This window comes from Symphalangus syndactylus, chromosome 20, assembly GCF_028878055.3.
Source record: "Symphalangus syndactylus isolate Jambi chromosome 20, NHGRI_mSymSyn1-v2.1_pri, whole genome shotgun sequence".
NCBI classification, from domain to species: domain Eukaryota; kingdom Metazoa; phylum Chordata; class Mammalia; order Primates; family Hylobatidae; genus Symphalangus; species Symphalangus syndactylus.
The window spans coordinates 59,172,584-59,199,298 of record NC_072442.2 but is presented as its reverse complement, the minus strand read 5'-3'; the positions used below and the strand labels follow the sequence as shown (position 1 = coordinate 59,199,298).

The 26,715-nt window shown below is 51.9% G+C and overlaps 1 protein-coding gene and 1 long non-coding RNA gene across 3 annotated transcripts in view; both read left to right on the top strand.

The window, feature by feature from the left end:
* The window catches only part of NTN1 (netrin 1), a 223,189-nt gene that overhangs the window by 110,121 nt on the left and 86,353 nt on the right, over positions 1-26,715 (top strand). The gene's annotated exons all lie outside the window — the stretch shown is intronic.
* LOC134735269 (uncharacterized) lies at positions 1,409-26,715 on the top strand. The gene is made up of 2 exons (XR_010118263.1): positions 1,409-1,438; positions 26,660-26,715. It is a non-coding gene; the product is annotated as an uncharacterized lncRNA (long non-coding RNA).

The window sequence follows — 26,715 nt, the reverse complement described above, 5'->3', positions numbered from 1 at the left end:
GCTCATAGGTGTGGGTTTCTCACCTCCCCGAGGCAGATGGTGAGGTGAGCAGGGCAGAGCCTTTGCAGTAGGCCTATGTGGGTTTCATCCCAGCACCGTGGGTCCCTCAGGCCAGCTCTCTGTGTCCCTGCCCCCTCCGCGGTCAGGTGGAAATCATCCTGAGGACTAAGGGAGGTGGCAGGAGTCCCGTGCCTTGCTCGCAGGTGATAACTGCTCGGGGAACGATGCACCTGTTTCCTCCCTTTCCTGAGTACTGGGGGAGGTGATTAAAGATCAGGTGTGAGAGGCCCCATGACTGTCCTGCAGGAGTTCACAGTCTTCTTTGGAGATCTCTTTGTTCTCCAAAGCCCCACCTGGGGTGGCCAGCTGCCTCCTAGGCAGCCTTCCCCTGGGTGCCCCTTAAACTCATCCACTCAGAGCCAGATCTGTCTGATCTCCCAGACCTGCCCTCGCTCTGGGTTCCTTCCTTGGTCCTTGACGTCTCTTGGACACCCTAAATGCCCCAGGGTCATCCCAGACAATTCCTTCTTCCTCACGTGCTGGTGTTCAGCCCCAGGTCTGAACCCCTCCAGTGGTTTCTTCCTCCTCTCTCATTACCCTACCCTGATTCAGGCCCTCAGCCCACATCTAAATGATCTCCCAAGCTCCACACCATCTGCCCACCTTGCAAAGCCTGGTGGCGTGATGGTTGTCCTGACCTATCACATGCATTCTCTCTTGATTCTCTTTGAGTCTCGAGTGCTTTATTCTCAAGTTGCTATTGAGGCCAGACTCTCCTCCACCAGGGAGTTTGCTCTGTTCCCCCTCTGCCTAAGGCTGGGTTGTGTACACCCCTCGCCTACACTTTCCCTCATTCTCTGTGTGTGTTCCAGTGATGGCCTCCTTGCTCTTTCTCTGCTCTGCCAGGCACACTCTTACCTCAGGGCCTTTGCACTGGCTGTTCCCTCTCCTGACATGCTACTCCTGCCTGTGTCTACACGGCTCACATCTTACCTTAAGTTCTTTACCTTCATGTCATTGACTCAACAAGGCCTCCATGATCACCCTGTAGAAAACCGTAACACCTTTTCCAACACTCAGCACACCCTTTCCTCCCTCCTGCCTGATTTTTCTTCATGACACTTAGCATCCTCTTATATACTCTATGGTCTCCTAATGCGCTGTGTTCATTGTTTCTCTTCAATCATGGAAACAGGGATTTTTGTCTGTTTTGTTCCTTGCCACGTCCCCTGTGCCTGGCGCATAGGCTTTTGAGAAATATTTGCTGAATGAATGAATGAATGAATGAAGTGCATGTATCCTATTTTTAAATGGTCCATTTTGGCCCCTCCTCCACTAGCCTCTGCCCTGCTTGAGGGCTGGGCTGTGCTTGGTTTGTCTTTGTTTCAGCCATGGTATTCCCTTGATGCTTTTTTTTTTTTTTTTTTTTTGTGGTGAAGTCTTGCTCTGTTGCCCAGGCTACTGTGCAATGCTGCGATCTTAGCTCACTGCAACCTCTGCCTTCTGGGCTCAAGCGATTCTTCTGCCTCAGCCTCCCAAGTAGCTGGGATTACAGGCATGCACCACCATGCCCGGCTAATTTTTTGTATTTGTAGTAGAGACAGGGTTTCACCATGCTGGCCTTTGATGTTTTTTTTTATTATTATTATTTTTTAGATGGAGTCTTGCTCTGTTGCCCAGGCTGGAGTGCAGTGGCATGATCTTGGCTCACTGCAACCTCCACCTCCTGGGTTCAAGCAATTCTCCTGCCTCAGCCTCCCTTATAGCTGGGACTACAGGCGCCCGCCACCACTCCCGGCTAATTTTTTTTATTTTTATTTTTTTTTTAGTAGAGATGGGGTTTCACCATGTTAGCCAGGCCCCTTGATGCCCGTTTGATGAATGACTGGTGGTCTCAGCCTCCGTTTCAATTCCCTGTCCGCGCAGGAGTTAGACCCTGTCACTCTGGCCTCTGAAAGGCTAGATTCCTAGGTGGTTTCTCCAGAGCACTCATCCAGTCCCTCGTCACCTGGCCGTGGCCTGAGCACCTTCTCCTCTACCCCTCACTCTGTCCATTAACAGCCATGTACTTTCATGGACATTACACGTTTCCACCTCCAAACCTTTGTTCCTGCTGTTCCACCTGCCAGGAATGTCCTCACTCCCGACATCCTGGAAAACTCCTATGCATCTCACACCAGCTTGGAACCTTCTACCCAGTGCACACCTTGTACATCCCGTCTTCTCTAGCAGGGACCTACTCCCTTTCTCATGCATACTCCTTTGCTAGAATATGAACTTTTCACGTGCAGCTGCCACACCCTGTTCATCTTTGTGCCCTTTAATCCTAGCACTGTGTCTGGCATGAGGCTGTCCTAGATGTTTAATAAATCAGCAAGGAAAACAATGACATGTCCGGTCAGGCGCAGTGGCTCACGCCTGTAACCCCAGCACTTTGGGAGGCTGAGGCAGGCGGATCACCTGAGGTCGGGAGTTCGAGACCAGCCTGACCAACATGGAAAAACCCTGTCTCAACTAAAAACACAAAGTTAGCCAGGTGCAGTGACACATGCCTGTAATCCCAGTTACTCAGGAGGCTGAGGCAGGAGATTCACTTGAACCTGGGAGGAGGAGGTTGTGGTGAGCCCAGATTGCACCATTGCACTCTAGCCTGGGCAACAAGAGAGAAACTCTGTTTCAAAAAAGAAAAAGAAATGAGTGACACGTCCACACTGATAATACAAAATTCCCTTTAACTGAGGGTCAAAATGAGCTGAGTGTGGCCCAGCCTGACTGCTGGAATATCTGAAAGGCTGTTGGTTAAGCATTCTGGCCAAAACCTTGCACGGATTGTAGACGCTCACAGCCTGGGATGAGGTCTCCCTCCCCTCCACCTTCACGGCTGACCACACCTTCACCCAGTGTGAGCCACCCAGAGCCCTGCCAGCTTCTCCCAAGCCCTGGGCAACTATCTAGTCCTCCTTTCCCCATCAGGGATCTCTGACATTGCACGTCGCCAGCTGCTCCTGGGGGAGTCTGAGGGATGCCACTCACTGCCTTGGCGTGTTAAGAATCTACTGGAGGCCTCAGGGAAAGCAGGTCCAGGCTTCCGGAGAGGTAGTTTGGCTGTGGTTCTCACTCACAGGACCTGTTGTGCCACGACCAGGAGGTCAGGTGCTCGCCTAAGGGTTTGCCGAGGAAGGATCTGGGCAGCCCAGCAGGAGCAGGGCCATCTCTCCTTGTTCCCAGGCGACTTGCTGTGTTTGAGCTGGGGCCTTAGGTTTACTCAGCAGGTGGTGTCTACACCTGTAGTGCCCATGCAGGGCTGGGAGCCAGGGCCTGTGCGTAATTCTTGTCCTGGCTGGAAAGCAAGTGGGCTATGGTCTTCCATTCTGTGCGGGGACCTTCTCATTGAATTTTTTTTTTTTTTTTTTTTTTTTTTTTTTTTTTGAGACAGAGTCTTGCTCTGTCGCCAGGCTGGAGTGTAGTGGCACGATCTCGGCTCACTGCAATCTCTGCTTCCCGGGTTCAAGCGATTCTCCTGCCTCAGCTTCTCGAGTAGCTGGGATTACAGGTGTGCACCACCACACCTAGCTAATTTTATTTTTTTTGTATTTTATTAGAGACAGGGTTTCACCGTGTTGGCCAGGATGGTCTTGATTTCCTAACCTCGTGATTTTCCTGCCTTGGCCTCCCAAAGTGCTGAGATTACAGGCGTGAGCCACTGCACCCAGCGTTTTTTTTTTGTTTTGTTTTGTTTTTTTTGAGACAGAGTCTTACTCTGTTGCCCGGGCTGAAGTGCAGTGGCACGATCTCGGCTCACTGCAACCTGTGCCTCCCGGGTTCAAGCAATTCTCCTGCCTCAGCCTCCCAAGTAGCTGGGATTACAGTGCCTGCCACTACACACAGCTAATTTGTTGTATTTTTAGTAGAGACGAGGTTTCACCATGTTGGCCGGCTGGTCTTGAACTCCTGACCTCGTGATCTGCCTGCCTCAGCCTCCCAAAGAGCTGGGATTACAGGCATGAGCCACCGCACCTGGCCCTCATTGAATGTTTAAAAGCCCCACTCATCTCATAAACAGAATCCCCTTAGAATATGTTTGCCAGGACCCCTTTGTTCCTGGGGCCCATAATAGCTCTCCTCTTTCCCCCAGATGACTGATTTCTTGCCAACCCCTCTTAGTGATAACTGGGTGCTCACCCGCTGTCCCCCCCAGAGCACTCCCTCCGGTGTCTGTGCCCGGCCGGGGTTGCAGCTGCCTCTCTCTGGCCCTCACTGGAAAATCAGTGATTGACTAGATTGGGAGCATGGTCCTTGTATATTAGAATCACCTGGAACTTTAACAGAACTACTCACATCAGGGCCTCTCGCCACACTAACTAATCAGAGTCTCTGGGGTGGGGACCACACTTTTTAAAAAGCTTTCCAAGTAAGTCTAACATGCAGCCGCGGCAGAGAACCATGAGAATAGACGGTCTTTCTGCTCTGGGCGGCCCTGTGCTTTCAGGGGTTCCAAATGTTCAGGGCCCAGACACTGGCTGCTCATTGCCCTGTGGGACCCTTCTAGGTGCGAGGTGAACATGCAGAGACAGTCAGTGCATCCCAGAGCCCGCTGAGTTTAAGCCTCAGGCCTGGGGTCTTTCCATGGCTGCTGTTTTCTAGGTATTTGCAGACTGGAAATGAACCTATCAGGACTTCTCAATAAAGTGTTTTCCTCCTGCCCTGCCTTTGGTTCTGGGTCTTGAGAAAGGTGAGAAAGCTTATTCCAGAACTCAATGGTCTTGTTTGGGAGGCCTGTCCCTGAGTTCCAGACCCAGGGGGTGCTGCCTCCTGAATGGACACCCCCATTTTCATGCACCCTGACACCTCCAACCCCCATACCCAGACCAAATTCTCCGAGTGCTGTACCTGGACACTGGTGTCCCCATCCACACCGAGGGTCCGGTAAGGCACATTGTCCCCCAACTCCTGATGCTCCCAGCCCATCCCCCCTTCTCTACCCCATTCCTTTGTCTTTGCTCACCTTGCCAGTTCTTCCCATCTCCGCTCTCATCTCCTGTCTGGGCTGCCCTTTACTGGCTACAGGAGGGTCACTGTTCTGCCGGAAACTGAGAGCAGCCGCCACCTGGGTCTGAATGTGTCCCCCAGACCCAACATCTCTTTGCACAGTACTGAACCTGTGTCTGGCTGCTGCTCCCCCTGCAGCCGTCCTGCCAACCAGACCACACTAATGTTGTTCTCATGCACGGCTTCCTCTGGCCTCTGAGCCTTTGGACATCCTTCCCCCTATCCTCAGCTTGTCTCCCGTTCCCAGCAATAGTTCATTTGCCACTGTCGGGGTCAGCCGCCTAGTCCTCTTGACCATGAGACTCTCCTAAGTTCTGAATGTAGAGGATTGGCTGAGATCCATGCCTCTTGGAGCCCATTGGCTTCCCCCTGAATTGCAACAATAGCCCAGCACCGTTGGGTTCAGCCGGTACGTGGAGCCTCTGCTTTTTCTGTAGAGACTGGACCCTTACTTCTTCCAAGATGTTGTCTCATCTTCAGGTTGAGGTTCTGGGGCTCCCTGGAGTAGGCACGGTGGGGGCCCTTGTCCTTAGAGCCCTTTCCTGGCAATCTGTTCTGGCTTCTAGCATTCCAGGGCATTGGAAGGGACATTTAGGAGATCAGGGTTCTAGCCCTGAGTCCACCGTTCACTCCCTGAGCTCCTCTTCACACATGTCGACTGAGCCCAGCCCATACTCAGAGGGCAGCATGAACACTGCCACCCCAAACGTGTCTGTGTGCACACGCTCACACAGATACATGTGTGTGCACATGCCTACTCACACTCGACACCCATCCTCCTCACTCCCGCCTGGGAAGCTCTTAGCCCATTTCCTCATGTCCCCCAGGTGCAATGACTCAGGCTGCTTTCTGGAATCTTCCTAGAGTTAGTCCCCACTGAGGGGAAACTGAGTCACCGCTTGACAAGAGTTGGCAGGAAATGTTCCAGCACCAGACCAGCAGCTAGAGGCAGCAGAGCGAATGCTGCCCTGCACACCTCAGTCTTTACAAAACCAAACCAAACGGAGCCGAGCTTTACTTTATTCTGAAATGGTTCAGAGTAGAGGATAATATCACTGTTAAGATAGTGTGGCTGGGTGTGGTGGCTCATGCCTGTAATCCCAGCATTTTGGGAGGCCAAGGCAGGTGGATCACCTGAGGTCAGGAGTTCTAGACCAGCCTGGCCAACATGTGAAACCCCGTTTCTACTAAAAAAATACAAAAATTAGCCAGGCATGGTGGCATGCACCTGTAATCCCAGCTACTCAGGAGGCTGAGGGAGGAGAATCACTTGAACCCGGGAGGCAGAGGCTGCAGTGAGCCAAGATTGCACCACCGCACTCCAGCCTGGGCAACAGAGCGAGACTCTGTCTCAAAAAGAAGCAAACAAAACAAGAAAAAAGAGCATAGTGTAACAAACGCCTGTGTGCCAGCTCCTAGCTTTATCAGATTGTAACATGATGCTTTCTCTGTGTGTGTGTGCTTCATCCTTTTATTATTTTTTTGAAGAAATTGGTCTTTATGAATTCCTCCTCCCTGCCCTAGCCTTGTAAGCCGGGAACACACACTGTGGAGAGGACCAGAGGTCAAGCCCTCACCTCTCCTCCTGCCACAATTTCAGGCTCTTCGCAGTCGGAGCCTGTTCAGATCTTTCCTTCCTCACTCCTGCCCAGCTCCTCCCTCGTGGCAGAAAGAGGGAGGGCCTTGACAGTCAGCCCTCATCACTTCAGTGCACAAAAAGGGGTGTGCGTGGATCGTTGAGAAAAATACAGAAGTTGACTCCTCACTCAGGATTCCTGATGGTGGTCTCCATTTTTCCTATGCCATTTTCTTGGCCTGGAATTTCATTTTCTCCCCTCCTCCACACACCCCACTCCTATCTATGCTTTAAGACCTGGCTCAAATGACACCTCCTCCGTGAAGACCTCTCTGATGGCTGGGTTAGAAATAGTCTCTGCATTTTGTCCCATGTCTGGAATTTGAGTTTTGTTCATGCATCGTCCCCTGCTCCTACCAGGCTGCGAACTCCCAGGGACTAGTGACCATGTCTCCTGTTTGTTCTGTATTCCCACCCCCACCCCATGCCAGTTATGATGCGAAGCTGGTGGGCAGTGAATGTCTGCTGAGCGAATATTTGATTCCTGTGGTGTCCCCAGTACCTAGAACAGAACTGGCATGGGGTGGACACTCAGTGAAGATTGTGGCGTGAATGAATGAACCAATGAACAGATGCACAGAGTACCCTATCCGTGGGGGGGCGGGGGGGGGCATGTGTCTCTACCTGTAAGAGTTGACGGTCGGCCTGGCACAGTGGCTCACGCCTCTAATCCCAGCACTTTGGGAGGCCAAGGCGGGTGGATCACCTGAGCTCAGGAATTTGAGACCAGCCTGGCCAACATGGTGAAACCCCATCTCTACTAAAAATACAAAAAATTACCCGAGTGTGGTGGCGGGTGCCTGTAATCCCAGCTACACGGGAGGCTGAGGCAGGAGAATCGCTTGAACCCAGGAGGTGGAGGTTGCAGTGAGCCGAGATCGCGCCACTGCACTCCAGCCTGGGCAACAGAGCGAGACTCCGTCTCAAAAAAAAAAAAACAAAAAAACAGTTGACGGGCATTTCGGGCACTTCCGGCATTTCCGGCTGGACTTGGTGTTTTCCCTGTGCCTGATTTCAGGAATGAGGTGGCTGTTTCGGGATGGCCAGGCCAGGGCCCACATGCCTGCAGTGAGCTCAGGGCGGGCCCTACCAAAGTCCCGCTGGTCCAGTCCTGAAGCACAGTGGGCAACCAGATGTGCTCCGTCTCCCTCCCCAGCCCAGCCTCCCCTGTCCCACCATGAGGTGAGAGCCACCCTCTGAAGCCACAGGGCCTGCTGGTTTGCAAGAATCCCCGGCGTCTTTTTTCCAGCCAGTGACTTTTAAGTCGTCTTTAGAATGATTGCTCAACTTGAAAACCCCTCTGCGCGGGTGTCTGGGGTGGTTTGGATCATTGCGCAGCATTTCATTCCTTTCCCCAAATTGCTCATTATTTCATTTGCATAAATTTTAGTGGTGAGATACCACCCCAGGCCTAGGAAGCTCAAATAGACCTCATAATGGGGCATCAGAGACAAGTGGTGGGGGCTCCGTCTGGCCAGATTACGTGTCTGCGACGTTCTCAGGCTGTGTCCTGGCAGGCGCGGGCTTGGAAGGAGGATGACAATGTGCTACTTCCAGGGGGTAGGTGTCCTGTGGGGCTCGGTGGCTGGACCCCAGACGCTGCCTCTCCCTGACCTCAGCCTGTCCCCCCACTCTCTGCACGCTGTCACCAAGTGCCCTGCGTGGATGGGAGATGGAAGCCAGACAGACCCTCATTCCCAGCTGGGCTCTGGCATCTCCTTGTCTGTCAATCCGTCTGCACCTACTTATTGGGCGTGCTGACAGCTGGGTGCCGGGTGCCACGATGAGGCAGGGGTGGGGCAGACAGAGGAGTCAAAGACTGGAGGAGATAAGGCCAGGCAGCTGTGTTAGGTACCAGGGAGGGGCAGGGCGGGCAGGGCTGTCAGGGCTGGGGAGTGGGGGATTGGTGAACCTGGGACCTGTGGGCTGAAAATGGGGGCTTGAAGAGAGTCTTGGTGGTTGGTCAGGACCCCTCTAGGGCTGACCTTCCCACAAGGTGGCTCAGGGTCACCAGTCCCCTTGGTCCTCCGGCTGCTGGGTGGGGCCTGGGTGGCTGGGGCAGTGAGCAGATGCATCCAGGGCTCAAGTCCCCTCGGGCATCCCTGAATGTGCTATTCACCTATGACCATTTTCCAGTGTGGCGTGTGGTGGAGGTTGGGAAGGCCATCCTGGGGCAAGTCTGTGGACACCATGGAGGAGGGGATTTAGTTAAAAGGTCTTCGGGGGAAAGAGACTAAGTAGGCAAGGCCCAAGCATAGTCTTTCATGGAGGGGCTCATGGGGGTGATGCCAATCAAGGGATTGGGAAGGTTGTGGGGGCCTTGAATGCTGAGCTTAGGAATCTAGACATGTCCTTTAGGCTCTGTGGAGCTAGGGCAGCTTTCTGATCAGACAATAAACAAGGTGCTTTAGGCCTGTTGACCAGCTGTGGAGCAGGTGCAGGAGGAAGGAGTTGGGGCAGGGCCAGGCCTGACGCCATGGGTGTGTAAAGTGGGCAGAATGAGGGCAGAGGGAGACCCTAACAGGAAGTCCTACCTGGCACCTTCCCTCACCTTCATTGGCTCCTTCTGAGGCACTGCACCAAGCAAAACCATATTTCACTGAACCCTGGCATGGTCCAGGCACAGAGCTTGCTGGGACCCACAGGCTTCAGTTCCAAGAGAAGGAGTCCACGCTGCCCTCTCAGGCTCCAGTTTTCCAATGATTTCCTCATCATCTCCAGAAACTCAGTTAATATAATGCCTCTCAGTGTTTACTGAGAGCCTCCTGTGAGCCCAGCTTGCTTTTTAGTTCGGAGAGAGAATAGGAGAGAAAGAAGACGTGGCCCTCGTCCTCAAGGACTAACCATAACCATATGCAGTGGAATTTACATTAAACATTTTTGGACTGTGACTCACAGTCAAAATGTATTCACCATTATGAATTATTATCTAGTACATCCATCTACCTACCTACCTTCTCACTTATCCATCTACATCTATCCATCCATCCATCATCTATTCATCCATCCGTCCATTCAGCCATCTATCCATCGATTCATCCATCATTTATTAATTCATCCATCCATTCATCCATCATCCATCCATCTGTTCATCCATTCATTCAGCCATCTATCCATCCATCCATCCTTTATTCATTCATCCATTCAATCATCCAGCCATCCATCATCCACTCATCCATCCATCATTCATCCATTCATCAATCCATCATCCATCCACTCATCAATCCGTCATTCATCCATCCATCCATTCATCATCCATTCATCCGTCCATCATCCATTCATTCATCTGTCCATCATCCATTCATTCATCCGTCCATCATCCATTCATTCATCCGTCCATCATCCATTCATTCATCCGTCCATCATCCATTCATTCATCCGTCCATCATCCATTCATTCATCTGTCTATCCATCCATCCATCCGTCCATCATCCCTTCATTCATCCGTCCATCATCCATTCATTCATCCGTCTATCATCCATTCATTCATCCGTCTATCATCCATCCATCCATCCATCATCCATTCATTCATCCGTCCATCATCCATTCATTCATCCGTCCATCATCCATTCATTCATCCGTCCATCATCCATTCATTCATCCGTCTATCCAAAATAAAAGTTTAATCAACCCTTACTCTGTGGTCCACTCTTACACTTTCAGTTTGCTTCTATTTTTTTTTAATGCTGTCCGTGATTCACTAAACTGGTCTCATGACCTGCTAATGAGTTGTTAGCTGCAGTTTAATAAGTGGTGGCCACACTGGAGAGTTGAAGCCAGCATACATACACCAGTTGTCAGATTGCCTAGGAGAGCTGTGTGCTCCTGAAAGACTGTCAGGTGGTGTGAGCTGTGTGTGCTCTGGGCCACCAGGAAAGGTAGAGGTCATTGTGAGGACCGTGGCACAGGGCAGGAGCTCTGAAGTAAGAATGGTGTTACCTGCAGTGCAGTCTCTGCACCCCCCACCCTGGTGCTGTGGCAGAATGGGTGCTTTGCCTCTGAAAACAACAGAAGGAAAGCACAGGCTGAACTCATTGGAAAATAAACAAAAACATAAACTTGAAATAAAAATATGCATCTCTGAGCTGGCATCTGTTGAGTTCCCCAAAGTGAAAGCAGTGTTCATGGAGGTGAACAAGTAACAGAGCCAGATGTGTGTGTGCAGGTGTGGGTCAGACCCCTACGACAGTGAGCCCCTGTTTGACAGCTTGTGGGACTCAGGAGGCCAGAGATCAAGGCAGGGCTTCCCCCACCCCCAGTGGAAAGTCCAACAGGAGTTGGCCACGCAAAATGTCAACCCTAAAGGACTGCACTCTCAATGTAAGGGCCAGTGAGAAATGAACCCGTCATGTAGGAGGGGAGAGTGAAGAGACCAGTGCGTTCTGACCTTTGTCCTGCACAGGAGGGAAAAGGTGGTCTCTCCCTAGAATTCACTACCACCAGCCAGCTCTCAGGCAGGCTGAAAGCCCACATTTGTGACCTCTGTGCCAGTCGAAGATGATGGTGACTTGGACTAGGGAAAGAAATAGCGAGCTTTGGGAGAGAATTAAAAGTAAGCAGCACTTGGTGATGGATTGATTAGGTAATGGGGTCAGGGGAGTGGGCGGTGACAGTGGTGACTCTGGATTTCCAGCTTGCACGTGTGGGTAGATGAAAGCATCATTTCCTGGAAGACAACTGGATTTGGGAGGGAACATCATGGCTTTGATCTTAGACACTATTAAGTTTGAAGTGCTTTTGAGCAATCTGAGATGTGGGGTGGGCGGTTGGATAGACACGTCAGAAGCTCAAAGAAGATGTGGGGACTGGAGATATATATTTGGGAGTCATTTCCCCCTGAGAAGACAGATCATTGAATTGGGGGAGATTACCGAGGGAGATAGCGAAGTACGAGGAGAGAAGGCCCAAGTGCAGCTGGAAGAACGCCAGCTTTAATGAGGGGGGAGAGAAGGGCAAGCATGAAAGGGAGGCAGCCCTGGAGGAGGAAAACCAGGCATATGTGCTGCCAGGAAAGTCAAAGGAAGAGAGGGCCGCGGAAGAGATGCGGTGAACTCCGTCAAGCCTGCCGAGGGGCCTAGTGAGAGAGGTGGATCCAACATGGGTTGGATTTGCAATATGGCAGACTTAGGTGGCCTTAGTGTGGGTGTCCTGGTAGGATAATGGGGCAAAGAAGACACAGCAGAGTGGATGGAAAAGTGAGTGGGAGGCAGCACCATGGAAGCTGGGGAGAGACGGTACCTAGGGAGATGTGGGGTTGGAGGAGGGCTTGCAGAGAGGGGAGCAGTCTGAGCATGTTAACTAGGATAGGAGTTGGGATGAAAGGGGACGAGAGGAAGAGGCTGTGTGTGTGAGAGAGAAGGGAGAGGTGATGGTTTATGTTCCCTGAAGAGGCAAGAGGGGGTTGGATCCAAAACACAGTTGGGGCTGGGCACAGTGGCTCACGCCTGTAATCCCAGCACTTTGGGAAGCTGAGGCGGGTGGATCACTTGAGGTCAGGAGTTTGAGACCAGCCTGGCCAACATGGTGAAACCTGTCTCTACTAAAAATACAAAAAATTAGCCGGGCATGGTGGCGGGCTCCTGTAATCCCAGCTACTCAGGAGGCTGAGGCAGGAGAATGGCGTGAACCGGGGAGGCGGTGCTTGCAGTGAGCCGAGATGGCACCGCTGCACTCCAGGCTGGGCGACAGAGGGAGACTCCGTCTCAAAAAAAATAAAATTAGTTGGGCATGGTGGTGGGCCCCTGTAATCCCAGCTACTTGAGAGGCTGAAGTCTGAGGTGGGAGAATCCCTTGAACCTGGGAGGCAGAGGTTGCAGTAAGTTGAGATCGTGCCATTGCACTCCAGCCTGGGCAACAGAATGAGATTTCATCTCAAAAAAAACAAAAACTAAACAGTTGGGGGAATGGACCTAAATCGGGGAAGAAAGGTGAGCTGCCAGACAAGATGTACAACCTGCTGCACATCTTACACAGCGGAGGTGTGCAACCTGCTGCTGGCCATGCCTTCACCAGGAGACGCAGGCTCAGCCAGCAGCAGGTGGCAGGGGTTCTTGTCTGGCAGCTTCCTTTTCTTTTGAGAATAGGAGGTAAGGACACACCTGTGGAGTGTGGACCTGGAGAAGGAAGATGATAGGAGGTGGGTGGAGGTTTGAAGAGGGCGGGGAAGGTTTGAAATAGGGAGGTGGGTGAAAATGACAAATCTCAAGGACCGATTTATTCATTCATGGAATTAACAGATATTACTGTGTACCTACTATGTGCCAGGCACTCCTCTAGGCTCTGGGGTTAATCTGTGAACCAACCAACCAACCAAAAAGTCTGCCCTTATAGAGCTTACATTCTAGATGAGAGAAGCATAGTAGATGAATTAGTATATGAAGTATGCATGTGCTGTAATAGAACCAACAAAATCAGTATGTAAAGTATGTAGATGCTATAAATTGATGTAATGAAATCAATATGTAAAGTCTGTGTCTGCCATTAGATGACATAATAAAATCAATATTTAAAGTACACACACACTCTAAGAGGTTATGTGCAGTGAAGAAAAGGGAAGCAGAGGAGGGTGTGGGTTTGGTGTTTTAAGTGGCATGGTCAGGGCAGGCCTCGCTGGGAAGTGACAAATGGGCTAAGACCTGGAGGTGAATGAGGGATGAAGGGCGGCCGTCTGGGTAGACTGGTGGTCATGGTTTTCCGAAAGTATCCCTCTGCCCTGTGTGGCTTTGTCCAGAAGGGCTGTCTGTCTGGACGGGACTAGAGGATGAGAAGAAGGTAGCGATAATGGGCCACAGACTCCAGAGCCCAGGGCCTTGGCCTGGACGCTGTTGTATGGCAGCAGGGGGAGGAGTGGAGAGAAAGCAGAAGCATGGCCAGGAAGCTGGGAGGCACGAGCCTGGGAGGAGGGGGACCGGCCTGAGCCCTGGGTGGGGAAAGGGATCCCCTGGGAGCTCACGGGGGTGCATTTTGCTGGGCTGTAATGTGAGGGCTACAGGACACCATCTCTAAAGACTCCATTATGCCCTCCGTTCCATATATCTCAGCCGTTTTATTTGCCTGCAACAGGGGAATATTGAGGCATGCCAGGCAGCCTGCCTCTTCTTCAGCATCCTCACTTTGCCATGCTCTTTTTGGTTTTTACATTACCTGCTCTGTCTTCTACCTCGTGGTCAAACTGTGGCTCTCTCTCCTGAATTCCATGTAATTGGAGAGTAAAGACGATCTAGGGATGGGACTCTCCTGGCGACAACTGTTTTGGCTGCTCAGAAAGGTGTCTTTCCTTCTGTGTTGTTCTTGACTGTGTTCTAGATGGTCTCTGTTCTGGAAAGGAGAGGTTGTCACAATGAGAATCTCTTAAAATGGTGGGTATGAGCAAAACCATGTCACGCCAATGCTAGAACAGTCTGTCTTAACTGGGAGATCCCTTTGCGATGAGCTAGCTTTACTTCTTCAGGGACTGAGGTCTGCAGAGGCCAAGGGTCTCCCCTGGGTCACCCTGTTTGTGATGTTCCCCTGACATGGAATCCTAAATACACCATTACCTGCTTTTTTTTTTTTTTTTTTGAGATGGAGTTTCGCTCTTGTTGCCCAAGGCTGGAGTGCAATGGCACAATCTTGGCTCACTGCAAGTCCACCTCCTCGGTTCAAGCGATTCTCCTGCCTCAGCTTCCCAAGTAGCTGGGATTACAGGCACGCACCACCACGCCCGCCTAATTATTGTATTTTTAGTAGAGACAGGGTTTCGCCATGTTGGCCAGGCTGATCTCAAACTCCTGACCTCAGGTGATCCACCCATCTCGGCCTCCCAAAGTTCTAGGATTACAGACATGAGCCACTGCACCTGGCCATTACCTTCTTTTATATCCATCTCTCCATAATGAACTCATCCAGTGCACAAACCCTCCTGTAGCGCCATGTGTCCAGCATCTAGTAGGTCTCCCATAGCTGCCTGGACCTGCTGTCAGGAGGTTCATCGTAAGGTCAGTTGCCGTTCCCCTGGGTCAGCCGCTGTTGACAGCTGGGCACCATTACTGTCTCATTCCTAGATAAGGAAGCCGAGGCATAGAGGTGATCAAACACACCCAAGGTCAAACGCACAGTGCTAGCCTGAGACACACAGGATTTGAACTGCATCGGCTCTTGGCTCCCGTTTGTCACCTCCAAGTTGTACTGAAGCTGAGGCTTAGGCTCCCAGAGGGTGCGGGCCCTGGGCTAAGTGTTTTATGGGCCTTATCTCATCTGATAAGAGGGTGCTTGTAATTACTTTTCTTTCACTGAATAGCAAAGTGGACAAGGAGAGATCAGGTGACTGGCGCAGGCCGCACAGGCGGATGGAAGGCTGGAACAGGCCCCCTCTTAGCACCTCGCTCCCTTGCCTCCCAGCCTCAGTGGGGTTTGCTGACAAAACAAGCGAGCACATGGAGGAAATGCGGTCCAGCTCCTGCCTAATGAATCCCGCTGTTTCAGCCTGTTTGCATTTGTCAAGTTAATTTGCTTTCCAGACAGAACCTCAGACCAGTGTCCCTGCCTCCTCGAGGGTGGGAGGGACCCCAGGACCCCCTGGAGAGGCACACTTGAGGAGGCAGACACACCGGTCTGTGGTCTGTGCTCCACAGCTGTCTCCAGCTCCAGGTCCAGGGAGGGCCAGAAGGTGGAGCGGGGGGGGGGGCCCAGTGGCGAGGACAGTGCGCCACCCCCCGAGGCTGGCCAGCTCCCCAGCTGAGGCAGGCGCATGAAATCCGAACTCTGGAGGGAAATTTACTGCACAATAAAGGAAGAATGGCCTGCTTTGGGGACAATTAAATCCACATTACTGTGGAATTACAGAGGACGCCCGGGGAATTAGCCACATCCACAGCAGCCAGGAGCACCAGGGCCAAGAAATGTGGGGCGTTCACATGTGGGTTCCTTCCAACCCCGACTTGTACTAGGAACCTGTCTGGTTCCCAAGCCCCCTAATTTTAGGGTAAGAAAAAACATTTTCAAAGACTACCTGAGGGGAACTAATGTCATGAAACAATTCCATCGGGCCCAGTGTGTATCTTAAATAGATCTATTCTGGTCACAAAACCAACCAAGTCACAGGGTGGAGGTCTGGGGAGGACTAACTCCCCAGCACCCCATTTGCAGCTGGGGGAGAAGAAAGGGCCAGGCTTCTGAGCAGAGTGGGCCAGGTGTCCAGTCCCTGTCACTCCTGTGAGCTGTGTGAGCCCAGCCAGGGCCTCGACATTCTCATCTGTGAAATGGGGATAAGAGTGCCATCCTCACCCAGTGTCTGTTCAGCCCTCGGTGTCTCAATCTTTTTTTTATTTTCTGGCTTCCTTTAATTAGATGAAAGTAAAGTTGTAAAGTGTGGGGTGTTGGCCAGGCACAGTGGCTCACACCTGTAATCCCAGCACTTTGGGAGGCCGAGGTGGGCAGATCACCTGAGGCCAGGAGTTCAAGACCAGCCTGGCCAACATGGCGAAACCCCATCTCTACTAAAAATACAAAAAATTAGCCTGGCGTGGTGGCAGGCGCCTGTAGTCCCAGCTATTCGGGAGGCTGAGCCAGAAGAATTGCTTGAACCCAGGAGGCAGAGGTTGCAGTGAGCTGAGATCGGCCACTGCATTCCAGCCTGGGCGATAGAGCAAGACTCCATCTCAAAAAAAAAAAGTGTGGGGTGTTTAGAAGAACAGATGTGTTTGTATTCATTTTCCATCCAAGCCTCTGCGGGCTGGAAGAAGATAAGGAGACTGTTTCTGAAGTCACAAGTTGGGCAGCTTGAGCCGTCTAGGGTTTGGGAGACCCCTACAAGGCTCTCGTGCCCTTTCAAGCACATCCCTCAGTTCTCTTCCTGCCATACCTTCAGCGGTGGTACAGGCATGTATGGACAGAGACAGGAGGGAAACAGCTGAGTAAGGTGCAGGGAGGGGACACTAGGACCTAGGGCTCACGGGGAGGCTTGAAGCGTAGTGACCCAGGGGTGCCTGGTGCACAGAGACTGCTCCAGGTGAGTCACGTGTCACTGTTATGGTGGCTGAGTGGAAGTGGCAGGTGTGAACTGCCCCAGCTTTGAAGGCTGCCCTCAGCTCCCACTTCCTGCCCTGTGCTCATCTCATTGTTCTCTGCATTTTCTTTCTTAGAGCTCCCAGAAGCCCCTCACTCCTTCTGGGCACAGACTTCCTGCCCAATTTAGGGGTGAGGCCTCAAGGAGGGGACCACCTTGCTTATGCATACCTTGGTCCTCAGTCCTGAAACAAGCAGCCAAAGCACTCCTACCTCCCATCACCTTCTGCTGGTTAGCAGGGCTGGAGGGGACCTATGGGTCTTTAGACACACCCTGGGGCTCCTGGCAGCCATGCCCTCTGGGTGCTGAGACAGAGCGAGGCGGGACAATGTCTCTGATTGCTAGTGAGCTAGGGATTTGGCCTGTGCCATTGGCTCTCAAAACAATTTGGAGGAGGAAAGTGAGGGGCCAACTCACTGCAGGACTCTCCTTTCCTGGTCAGTCCCTTGTTGGATTCTTGCCTGGGAGTTTCAGAGCCAGCAAGGCACTGGGGTCGCATATTGTCCCCATATGTGGAGGAGATGTCCAAAATACTCAGTAGCTGGTGCGTCTGGGTAATACCCTGAAGTATAGCATTGGTGTGGAGCGGCTGGCCATAGACAGCTGCCTTGGTACCTCTCTGTGGAAGATCAGCCTGCCCTAAAGCTTTTGAACCCCCAAAGGCCTGTTCCGAAGATGCTCAGCTGTGGAGCCACCATCTCTCCACGAGGAAGAGCTTGTCATTGTCCCCAGGCTGTTTTCCCTGGCTGTACCAGATAACTCAGGACATCATTCCAGAAGGACCATTTGGATGCTTCCCGCATTTGCCCACTGGGAAGCTCTGCTGCCCTTCTCCTTCCCATGTGCACAGTCCCTCCCCTCAAGGACTCAGGGTCATTTGCAGACTGGACATCCCTTCCACTAGCTCATGTGTAAGAATATTAGCAAGGCCATTTGGGAGGCCGAGGCGGGCAGACCACGAGGTCAGGAGATCGAGAGCATCCTGGCTAACATGGTGAAACCCTGTCTCTACTAAAAATACAAAAAAAAAAAAAAAAAAAAAAAAATTTGCCGGGCTTAGTGGCGGGCGCCTGTAGTCCCAGCTACTAGGGAGGCTGAGGCAGGAGAATGGCATGAACCTGTGGGCGGAGCTTGCAGCGAGCTGAGATCGAGCCACTGCACTCCAGCCTGGGCGACAGAGCGAGGCTCCATATCAAAAAAGAATATTAGCAAGGCCAATGCTAGCCTCAAACCTGTAATGATCTGACATCCCAGAGGCAGGAAATGTGTCTTCTAAGGCTCTCTGAGTTGGAAGGGTCTCGATGAGTCTAGTTCCACCTCCTCCCCAGAGCCGGAGTCTCCTGTGCCGTATTTTTCTACTTGAATGTCTCCAGGGATGGCAAAGTCACTGTCTCCCAGGGGTGGCCCATTCTAGCTCCTTTGGCCAGCTGGAATCTGTCATCCCCTGTCTTATCCTCTGTTTGATGGTAGGCCACCTAAAATCTTTCATTATAATCTCATAGACACTTTACTGAGCTCTAAATGAATTGTACCTAGTGGTTTGATTAAAATAACTGGATTCAGAATTGGGGTTCAGATTTTGATCATTTTCACCACGAAGCATATCACGATGAAAATGGCTTTGTTTGGGTAGAGATTTGGGGCCACTCTGACCATACTTGCCTTCCTTCCCCTTGTGTCTCCTGGAACTGGAGTGTGATTGGTTCCACATGGGGATCTTTGCATGTAAAGTGGGGGCATGCTAACTAGTGACAGGGCCTCTTGAGAGGCTGGGGAGGGGCAGAGGGGCGTGGTGTGTCTGCTTGGCATTGACGGCCCTGCAGACAGTGCCCTGCAACTGGAATGCTTTCCAGTTTTGGGGTCATCCAATGGGCAGGGTCTTTTCCCTTCTCGCGAGTTTCCACGTGCTCCTGGGCACAGGATATCTGTCCTTGTTTAGCAGATCGAGAGAGGGAAATAAGGGAATGACAAGCTGGTGCTAAGCAAATAGGAACTGAAGAATCAGACAACCCTTTGAGTTAAGAAGAACCCAAACAGGACTCTTCTCTCCTGGACCTGTTGAGTTGAGGGGCCCTTTTAACCTCTTCTGGGACTTGTGGAGACTGAGGAAATTAGAGTGGCCGTTGATAAAAAACCACTGCGTGAACTCGTACGTCTTAGGCACAGCCCAAGCTAGATAGGGATCTGGTGTGTGCTGGAGGTAGCACTGACACGCCAGTCTTGGGGCATACTTTTACTAAAAATGATTTGTGCAATTCAAATTTAACTGGGTGTTCTGTATTTTTATTTGCTAAACCTGGCAACCCGAGTTTAGTCGGAGAGTGAATTAGGAAACTGAGAAGGCGTTTTGGTGTTGTCCTGGAGTGGCCCAATGGGACACTGGTTTCTGCTGGGCACACGGGGGTCTGGCCTGCAGATTGGGACCCTGGTTTCACCCTGTCCCTGTCCACGAGCAGGAACCTTGATCTGTTGGTCACACGGGGGTCTGGTGTGCAGTATTGAACCCTGCAGTAGTTTCGGCTGCAGTCTGGGCTGGTCTCTGGAGCTTACAACCCAAGTCAAAGTTAACTAAAGAGATGAATTAAATCAAGGTCAAGTAGGGAGGGATACAGCCCATGGGGGTAGGGGGGAACAAACGGCTGGGGAAGGTGTCCCGGGAATTGCATGTTTTCCTGCCTGGTGTCAGGAGAACAGAATCAACTGCAAGTCATTAAGCCTCCCTTGCGCCAGCCTCTCCCACTGCCCTGGAGTCCCGCCTTGAATCTCCAGCCTGGCAAGTGCCTGGCTTAGTGACGGGAGCCATTACAGATGGGAAATGACTCCAGGGAGCCAGGAGCCAGGCTTGGCCGGCGTGGCTGGCAAATCAGCCCTCATATGTCCGTTTCATAAAGCACAGGGAGTGTATGCACCACCTCTAGGGAAAAGAGATTGGAAGGAACCACCGCCCCCAACCCCCCCCGCCCCACACACACACACACCCTGCTGCCACCCCCCGAGCTGCTAAACAGACATCTAGGCAGGGTGGACAAGTCACAGAGCAAAGAGAATTTCATGGTAACAAAAGCTTCCGGGAGAACTTTGGTCAGACAATCTCTTCCAGTTTGACAATTCTCTGCCTTCAGGAATGAATTCCAGCAGCCACAGGGTTTTATCAGGCTTCTTTCTGCCTGATACCATGTCACCGTCACCATGCTGCTGGGGGTCTGGAAAGAGTTCTGAATTAGTTTGGTGAAGGGTTAGTCACCATTCACTGTTGCTAGGTCCCTGGCAACATCTCTTTGCTTCTTGGGACCTTGTTTTTCTCATCTCTTCTTCTACAAGAGGGTAAACTAGGAAACCCTGGAAGGCTGTACCAGCCCCAAGACCCTGGATTTGCCCTTAAAACAATGTCCCCCTTCCTTCTTTTGCTGATAGATCTGGAGCTTGGAGAGGAGTGGGTGGGATGGGGTGAGGTTTCATGCAGGGTCCTATTATAAGGAAGGAGCAGGGCAAGGCTCTGTGGCGCGCACCTGTAATCCCAGCACTTTGGGAGGCTGAGAAGGGTGGATCACTTGAGGTAGGAGTTTGAGACCAGCCTGGCCAACATGGTGAAACCCCATCTCTACTAAAAATGCAAAAATTAGCCAGGCGTGGTGGCGCACAACTGTAATCGCAGCACTTTGGGAGGTCGAGGAGGGTGAATCATTTGCGGTCAGGAGTTTGAGACCATCCTGGCCAACACGGTGAAACTCCGTCTTTACTAAAAATACAAAAATTAGCTGGGCATGGTGGCGGTCGCCTGTAATCCTCAGCTACTTGGGAGGCTGAGGCAGGAAAATCGCTTGAACCCAGGAGGCAGAGGTTGCCGTGAGCCGAGATCATGCTACTGCACTCCAGCCTGGGCGACAAGAGTGAACCCTGTCTCAAAAAATACATAATAAATAAGGAAGGAAGGAGCAAGACCTCCAGTCTCTGGACCTCCATTGTGAAACTGTTTTTGTCCTGAAAGGCAAGAAAGTTTACATCTCATAGACAGGGGGCAGCCATGGAAGGTTCTAGAACAGGGCAGTGACAAATGAGAGGAATGTCTAATGAGGGATTTGGGGTGGAGAGCTGGTTGGAGGTGGAGAAGGCGTAGAGTTGTGCATGGCACATAGAGGGCCAGGGCTAAAGTCCCCGAAGGAGGTGGCAGAGAGAGCACTCACCCTCTGCCTGGGGCAGAGGCTCCGGACTGGAACGTGGAGGGAGGATCTGAGGAACGCAGCAGACAAAGAACTGATGACTGTTCAGGGCTTACCGAAGCCTCCTCGGCATTTCCTCCAAGAGAGGGGCTGGCCCGCCGGGCAGGCGGAGAGAAGGATGTTTGTGCAGCAGGAACCCTGAGTGATTCTTTTGCAGCAAGGGCCTGGGAGATGTTCGTTAGGAGGGGATTGTTTCAAAGCCTTAGGGGGAGGCATGGCAGCCAAAAAAGGGCAGGGAAGAGAAAAGGCTAAGATGTTTACAGAGAAAAAAAAAAAAAAAAAAGTCAGTGGAAAAAATGACGGCGAGGTCAAGCAGATTTGGGGGATGGCCCCCACTGTCCACTGGGGAGGGGCCGGGTGCCCGGCACAGCGGGAGAGCCACAGGGCCTGGGCTGTGCTTTTTGGAGAGCCGAGCCTGTGACCCCGGTATCCTTAATCCTGCCCGTGGTCCTGATCCCAAACCCCACGAAATGCCCTCTCTGGTCTGTTTGCCGCCAGCCTGTTTGCAGGGACCATGTCCATCAGTTGGTCTCCCCTGGACATTTCTGCTTGAAGAAGGAGACAGGACTCACCGGACTTAAGACTTATCTGCCCCCCACTCCTGTCCCTTCCCCCAGAAGCCTAAGAGGGTCCGGCTGCCGGGTGGGAGGCCAACTTCTAGCAGCTCTTTTGTCTGACATCTTGACAAAGGGGCTGGGGCCTTTCCCAAGCCCCACAGGTGTGAAGAACTTGTTACTGTAGTGTTTATTCAGCCCTATTAGTGGCCTGAAGGACTGTTGACAGAAGGCCCCTTTGTGTTCAGACTTGGCTAAAGCTCCCTAAGCCCTCGACAAACACAGGCCACTTATCTCTGGGGACTTTATCAGAAACCATCTAAAGCCTGTCTTTGGCAAGCCGGGAACTCCAGCCTCCCGTCCCACTCCGACTGTGACTCCGGGCACTGAGGTTCCAAAACACTTCCCACTTTCTTTCATTTTTCCTACCACCTTGATCCACCCCTCTTCCATGGCATTTCTGGTATCAGAGATAAAGCACAGGTGGTGGTGGGGAGGGGGAAGGGAGGGTGGACAGAAATTCTGTTTTCAAATTGGACCCTAAAAGTAAATGGAGTGGCCCTGTAGGCCTGTTTCTGAAAGAGAGACTTAAGAGAGGTGTGTGGGCTCCTCTATGGGAGAACTTGGCTTCAGGGGCCTCTAAGGCTGACCACAGAGGGTCCCTGTGGAGAGGTGAAGCCAGCTGGACTTCCTGGGTCCGCTGGGGAATTGGAAAAATTTTCTGTCTTACAAGAGGATTGTAAAACGCACCAATCAGCACTCTGTAAAATGCACCAATCAGCGCTCTGTAAAACGCACCAATCAGCACTCTGTAGCTAGCAAGAGGATTGTAAAATGCACCAATCAGTGCTCTGTAAAACGCACCAATCAGCCAGAGTCTAAAAGTAGCCAATCGTGGAGAGGATTGAAAAAAGGGCACTCTGATAGGACAGAAACGGAACATGGGTGGGGACAAACAAGGGAATAAAAGCTGGCCCCCCTCCCCACAGCCAGCAGTGGCAACCCACTGGGGTTCCCTTCCACGATGTGGAAGGTTTGTTCTTTCTCGCTTCACAATAAATCTTGCTGCTGCTCACTCTTTGGGTCCGTGCCACCTTTAAGAGCTGTAACACTCACCGCCAAGGTCCACGGCTTCATTCTTGAAGTGAGCGAGACCAGCAACCCGCTGGCAGGAACCAACTCTGGACACACTATTGCTCACTGCCCTCTGCTAAATCCCCCTGCTATGCCACCGCATGCCCAAAGGTAAACTCCTTTTTTCTCTCCCGAAATAGTTTTCTCTGCCCAGCCCCCTGGAGAGGATCCTGCACACCCATTCTCTCTGAAAGGCCCAGGTGGTCATCAGTCCTGTTGGCCACGCCCCTCTGATGGTTTCCGTGGAAGGGCTCCCATGCCTCCACTTTCAGCAAGGGGGAAGCCTGCAGGGTCCTCCCACCACCACCCCAGGGCCATGGCAATTCCCTGCTGTGATCCACCCGCTGCCTGGAGGTGGTCTTAGAGCCCTTTCCACAGCCCTGTCACTGGCCTGATCGTGTCCCACTCTGAGGCTTCTTCACAGCGTCATTACCTAGCCTGGAGCACCCCACTTCTGAACTCCAGGGTCCCCTCCCAAAGGCCTCCATGCTGATGTGAGTCTGCTGATCTGTCCCCTACCCTGCAGGAGTTTGGGTATCGTGAATTAGACTTTTAGGGCCGGAAAAGAACTTAGAAATCATCAGACGCAGATGTCTTCATTTTTCAGATGGGAGAATGGGCTCAGAGGGGCCAAGTGGACTTTCCGGGGTCACATACCTGGGGGAGTTGCGGAGCCGGAGCTAGAGTCCAGGCTTCCCACCTCAGGCCCCAGCTCTCTTTCCTCTTGCTTGCTTGTGAGGTTGTAGCCATTGTGTTTGATCTTGATTAGTAATAGTGACACTCCGGGGGGCGGCCAGGTGCGGTGGTTCATGCCTGTAATCCAAGCACTTTGGGAGGCCTAGAAGGATGGATCACCTGAGATCAGGAGTTCGAGACCAGCCTGGCCCACATGGTGAAACCCCGTCTTTACCAAAAATACAAAAATGAGCCAGGTGTGGTGGCACGCGCCTGTAATCCCAGCTACTCGAGAGGCTGAGGCAGGAGAATTGCTTGAACCCGGGAGGCAGAGGTTGCAGTTAGGTGGGCAGATCACCTAAGGTCAGGAGTTCAAGATCAATCTGGGCAACATGGTGAAACCCTGTCTCTACTAAAAATACAAAAAAATTAGCCGGGCGTGGTGGTGGGTGCCTGTAATCCCAGCTACCTGGGAACCTGAGGCAGGAGAATCGCTTGAACGTGGGAGGCAGAGCTTGCAGTGAGCCGAGATCCTGCCACTGCACTCCAGCCTGGGTGACAGAGCGAGACTCCGTCTCAAAAAAAAAAAAAAAAGAAACTCCGGGGGTTGTCTTAGCTTCCTGTGTCTTAGGAGGGAATGCTGGTGAATCTGTGCACCCAGGCTGGAGAATCGTCACAGGTTGGGACCTTGAGAGGGGTTTGGTAGCTGCTTGAATTAAAAACCCCAGTCAAGAGAAGGAAGAGGGGGCCGTGGTCTGTTGAGAGACGAAAATGCAGCAACGTCAGCCCTATGGCAGGCGTGCTTCCCACTCAGAGCTGGGCACTTCCAAGGTCTCTGTTCATGTTTGTTGAATGAAGCAACCAACGGGCAGTCAGGCAGAAGTGGGTCCTGTTTGGGTTTCCTTGTGGCATCTTGAAGTGCCACAACTTCCCTCACATAGTCTCTGGAACTCCAGAGAGTCCCATGGGACATCCTTACCTCGCCTGGCTCTCATGCCCAGCGTGGACTGACTCTGCCCGTTGACTCTTTTCTTTCAGACAAGTGAGTTGTCTAGGAGAATGTTTGTCAGTGGTTTTTAAAATGGTTGAAACGAGGCACTCTCAATGAGTGCAAACCCCAGAGCCTTGAGTGGAACCAACTACTCCTGTGCGATGTCCTCACGGTCCCCATAGGGGTCGTCCAGTCTCGTGACTCCCTCTGGCTGGTCACTGCTGCATTGTATCTGGCTGGCTGATGTCTCTAGTGACGAGCCTTAAGCCTGTGTTTGGGGGATAGTGGTGGACCTGGGAGTGAGGCCACAGCGGCAGCAGCATTAACCAGACTTTAGCATGCCCAGGTATTTCCCCCGAGCCTGCCAGGGCAGGGACCATGATTGTCCTGCTCACTGTGACGTCCCCAGCACCTTGCGTGGTGCCCAGAATGCACCAGGTAGGGGCTCAGTAAATATTTGTTGAATGCTTTGATAAATTCATGCCCTACCAGATTTGCTAATAGTGAAGTAAAACCTAAGTCTGGGCTTGGATTGTTTTATAAATGTATGTACATGTATGATCGTTTCTCTTATGCCCAGCTCACCTGTAGACACAAAAGGCTGTGAGTCCCAGAAATGCTTGGGCCAGTCTTGCCTCGCCCCTTTCCCAAAAGGAGCCCTTTGAGAGGTTGGCTCAGAATGATCCCCAGGTGTGGGCGGGAGTTAGGTGTGTGGGCAGCTGGAGTTGCTCAACCCAGCCATTTCAGGAGACACTGAAAAGGGGGCTCAGAAAAACACAGTGGGGGTGGAATACCTAAAATTTATAAACAGGAGCTGAACAATTTCTAAATAAATAGCATACCAAATGGAGTAGCAAGGTAATAAAGGAAATACAGACTACCTCAAACTCTTAAAAATAACTCTCAAGTATTTTTATGATTCTGAACCAGTCATTTAAGGAGAAGTTTCTCTTGAAACCAGGCCTCTGCCCACTGCCCCATCACAGACCCCTGCGGTCAAACCTCCCTTTACCTCCCTGCAAAGGCTGTCTGTCCACACAGTGGGTCATGTCCCAACTGGGTTCTTTTCCATTGAGTTCCAGTTCCATCCCTCCCCATCAGAGCCTGCATTTGCACGGGATCCCCAGGTGACCATATGCACGTTATAGTTGGGGCAGCCCTGGCAGAATATCCCATCTGTGCTCCGACCCTCTTCCCAGGCCCTGTCCTCTCCCCGTTGTTCCAGAGAGGTCCAGAAAAACGGCCTCCTTGAGTGTTAGTCTTGACAGCTCTGGTCACCGTTGAAAACAGTGCAATCACTAGACCACTGTCCACCTCCCCCTGAGCCAGGAAGCACCCTGGGACAGGACTCCATCTTGCCTGCTGCTGTCACACCAGCACCTGGCCCTTTTAAAGGCGTCAGTCAAAGCTTTGTTGAAGGAGTTAATGACATTCACCTCCTGGAGCAGCTTTTTCTTTTTTTTTTTTTTTTTTTTTTGAGACGGAGTTTTGCTCTTGTCACCCAGGCCGGAGTGCAATGGCGAGATCTTAGCTCACCGCAACCTTTGCCTCCCGGGTTCAAGCGATTCTCCTGCCTCATCCTCCCAAGTAGCTGGGATTACAGGCATGTGCCACCATGCCCATTAATTTTGTATTTTTTAGTAGAGACGGGGTTTCTCCATGTTGGTCAGGCTGGTCTTGAACTCCCAACCTCAGGTGATCTGCCCGCCTCGGCCTCCCAAAGTGCTGGGATTACAGGTGTGAGCCACCGCTCCAGGCACTCCTGGAGCAGCTTTCTAAGCCTCAGAGTTTGCACTTAGGGAACAGCATCTTAGGCAAAGGGGAATAAACATTTACGTACCCCGGAGGTGGCGGGCATCATGATCTCCCTAACCCAGGAATTCTCAAACTCAGCACTGTGGACATTTGGCAGGCTCCGTTTGGGGGAACTGTCCTGTGCATTGTAGGAAGTTTAGCAACCTCTCTGGTTTCTATCCCCTGGATGCAAACAGCCCCTCCCTCCCCAGTCGTGATAACCAAAAATGTCTTAGACATTGCCAAATGTCCACCAGGGGACAAAATTGCCACCAGTTGAGAACCACTGCCCTGTCTCCCTCAGGGAATTTGTGAGTTGCACATGCTGAGTAGGTCTCCTGGTCCTTACCCGGCAGCCATGGACTTACCTAGCAGAGGAGCTGGTAAGGGAAGAAGCGCCCGTCCCCAGACCTGCAAATTTTTGCCATGCCCCAACCTGCTCATGTGGCCTGGACATGTGGAAATGTGTCAACAGTCATGACAGATCTGAGAGCAGTGCCTGTCCCAGTGCGCAGGCAGCCAGCGGCTGGGGCCTCCAGCCTGCGATGGTGCCTATGTGAGTTGGTTTTTTTTTTTTTTTTTTTTTTTTTTTTTTTTTTTTTTTTTTTTTTGGAGAA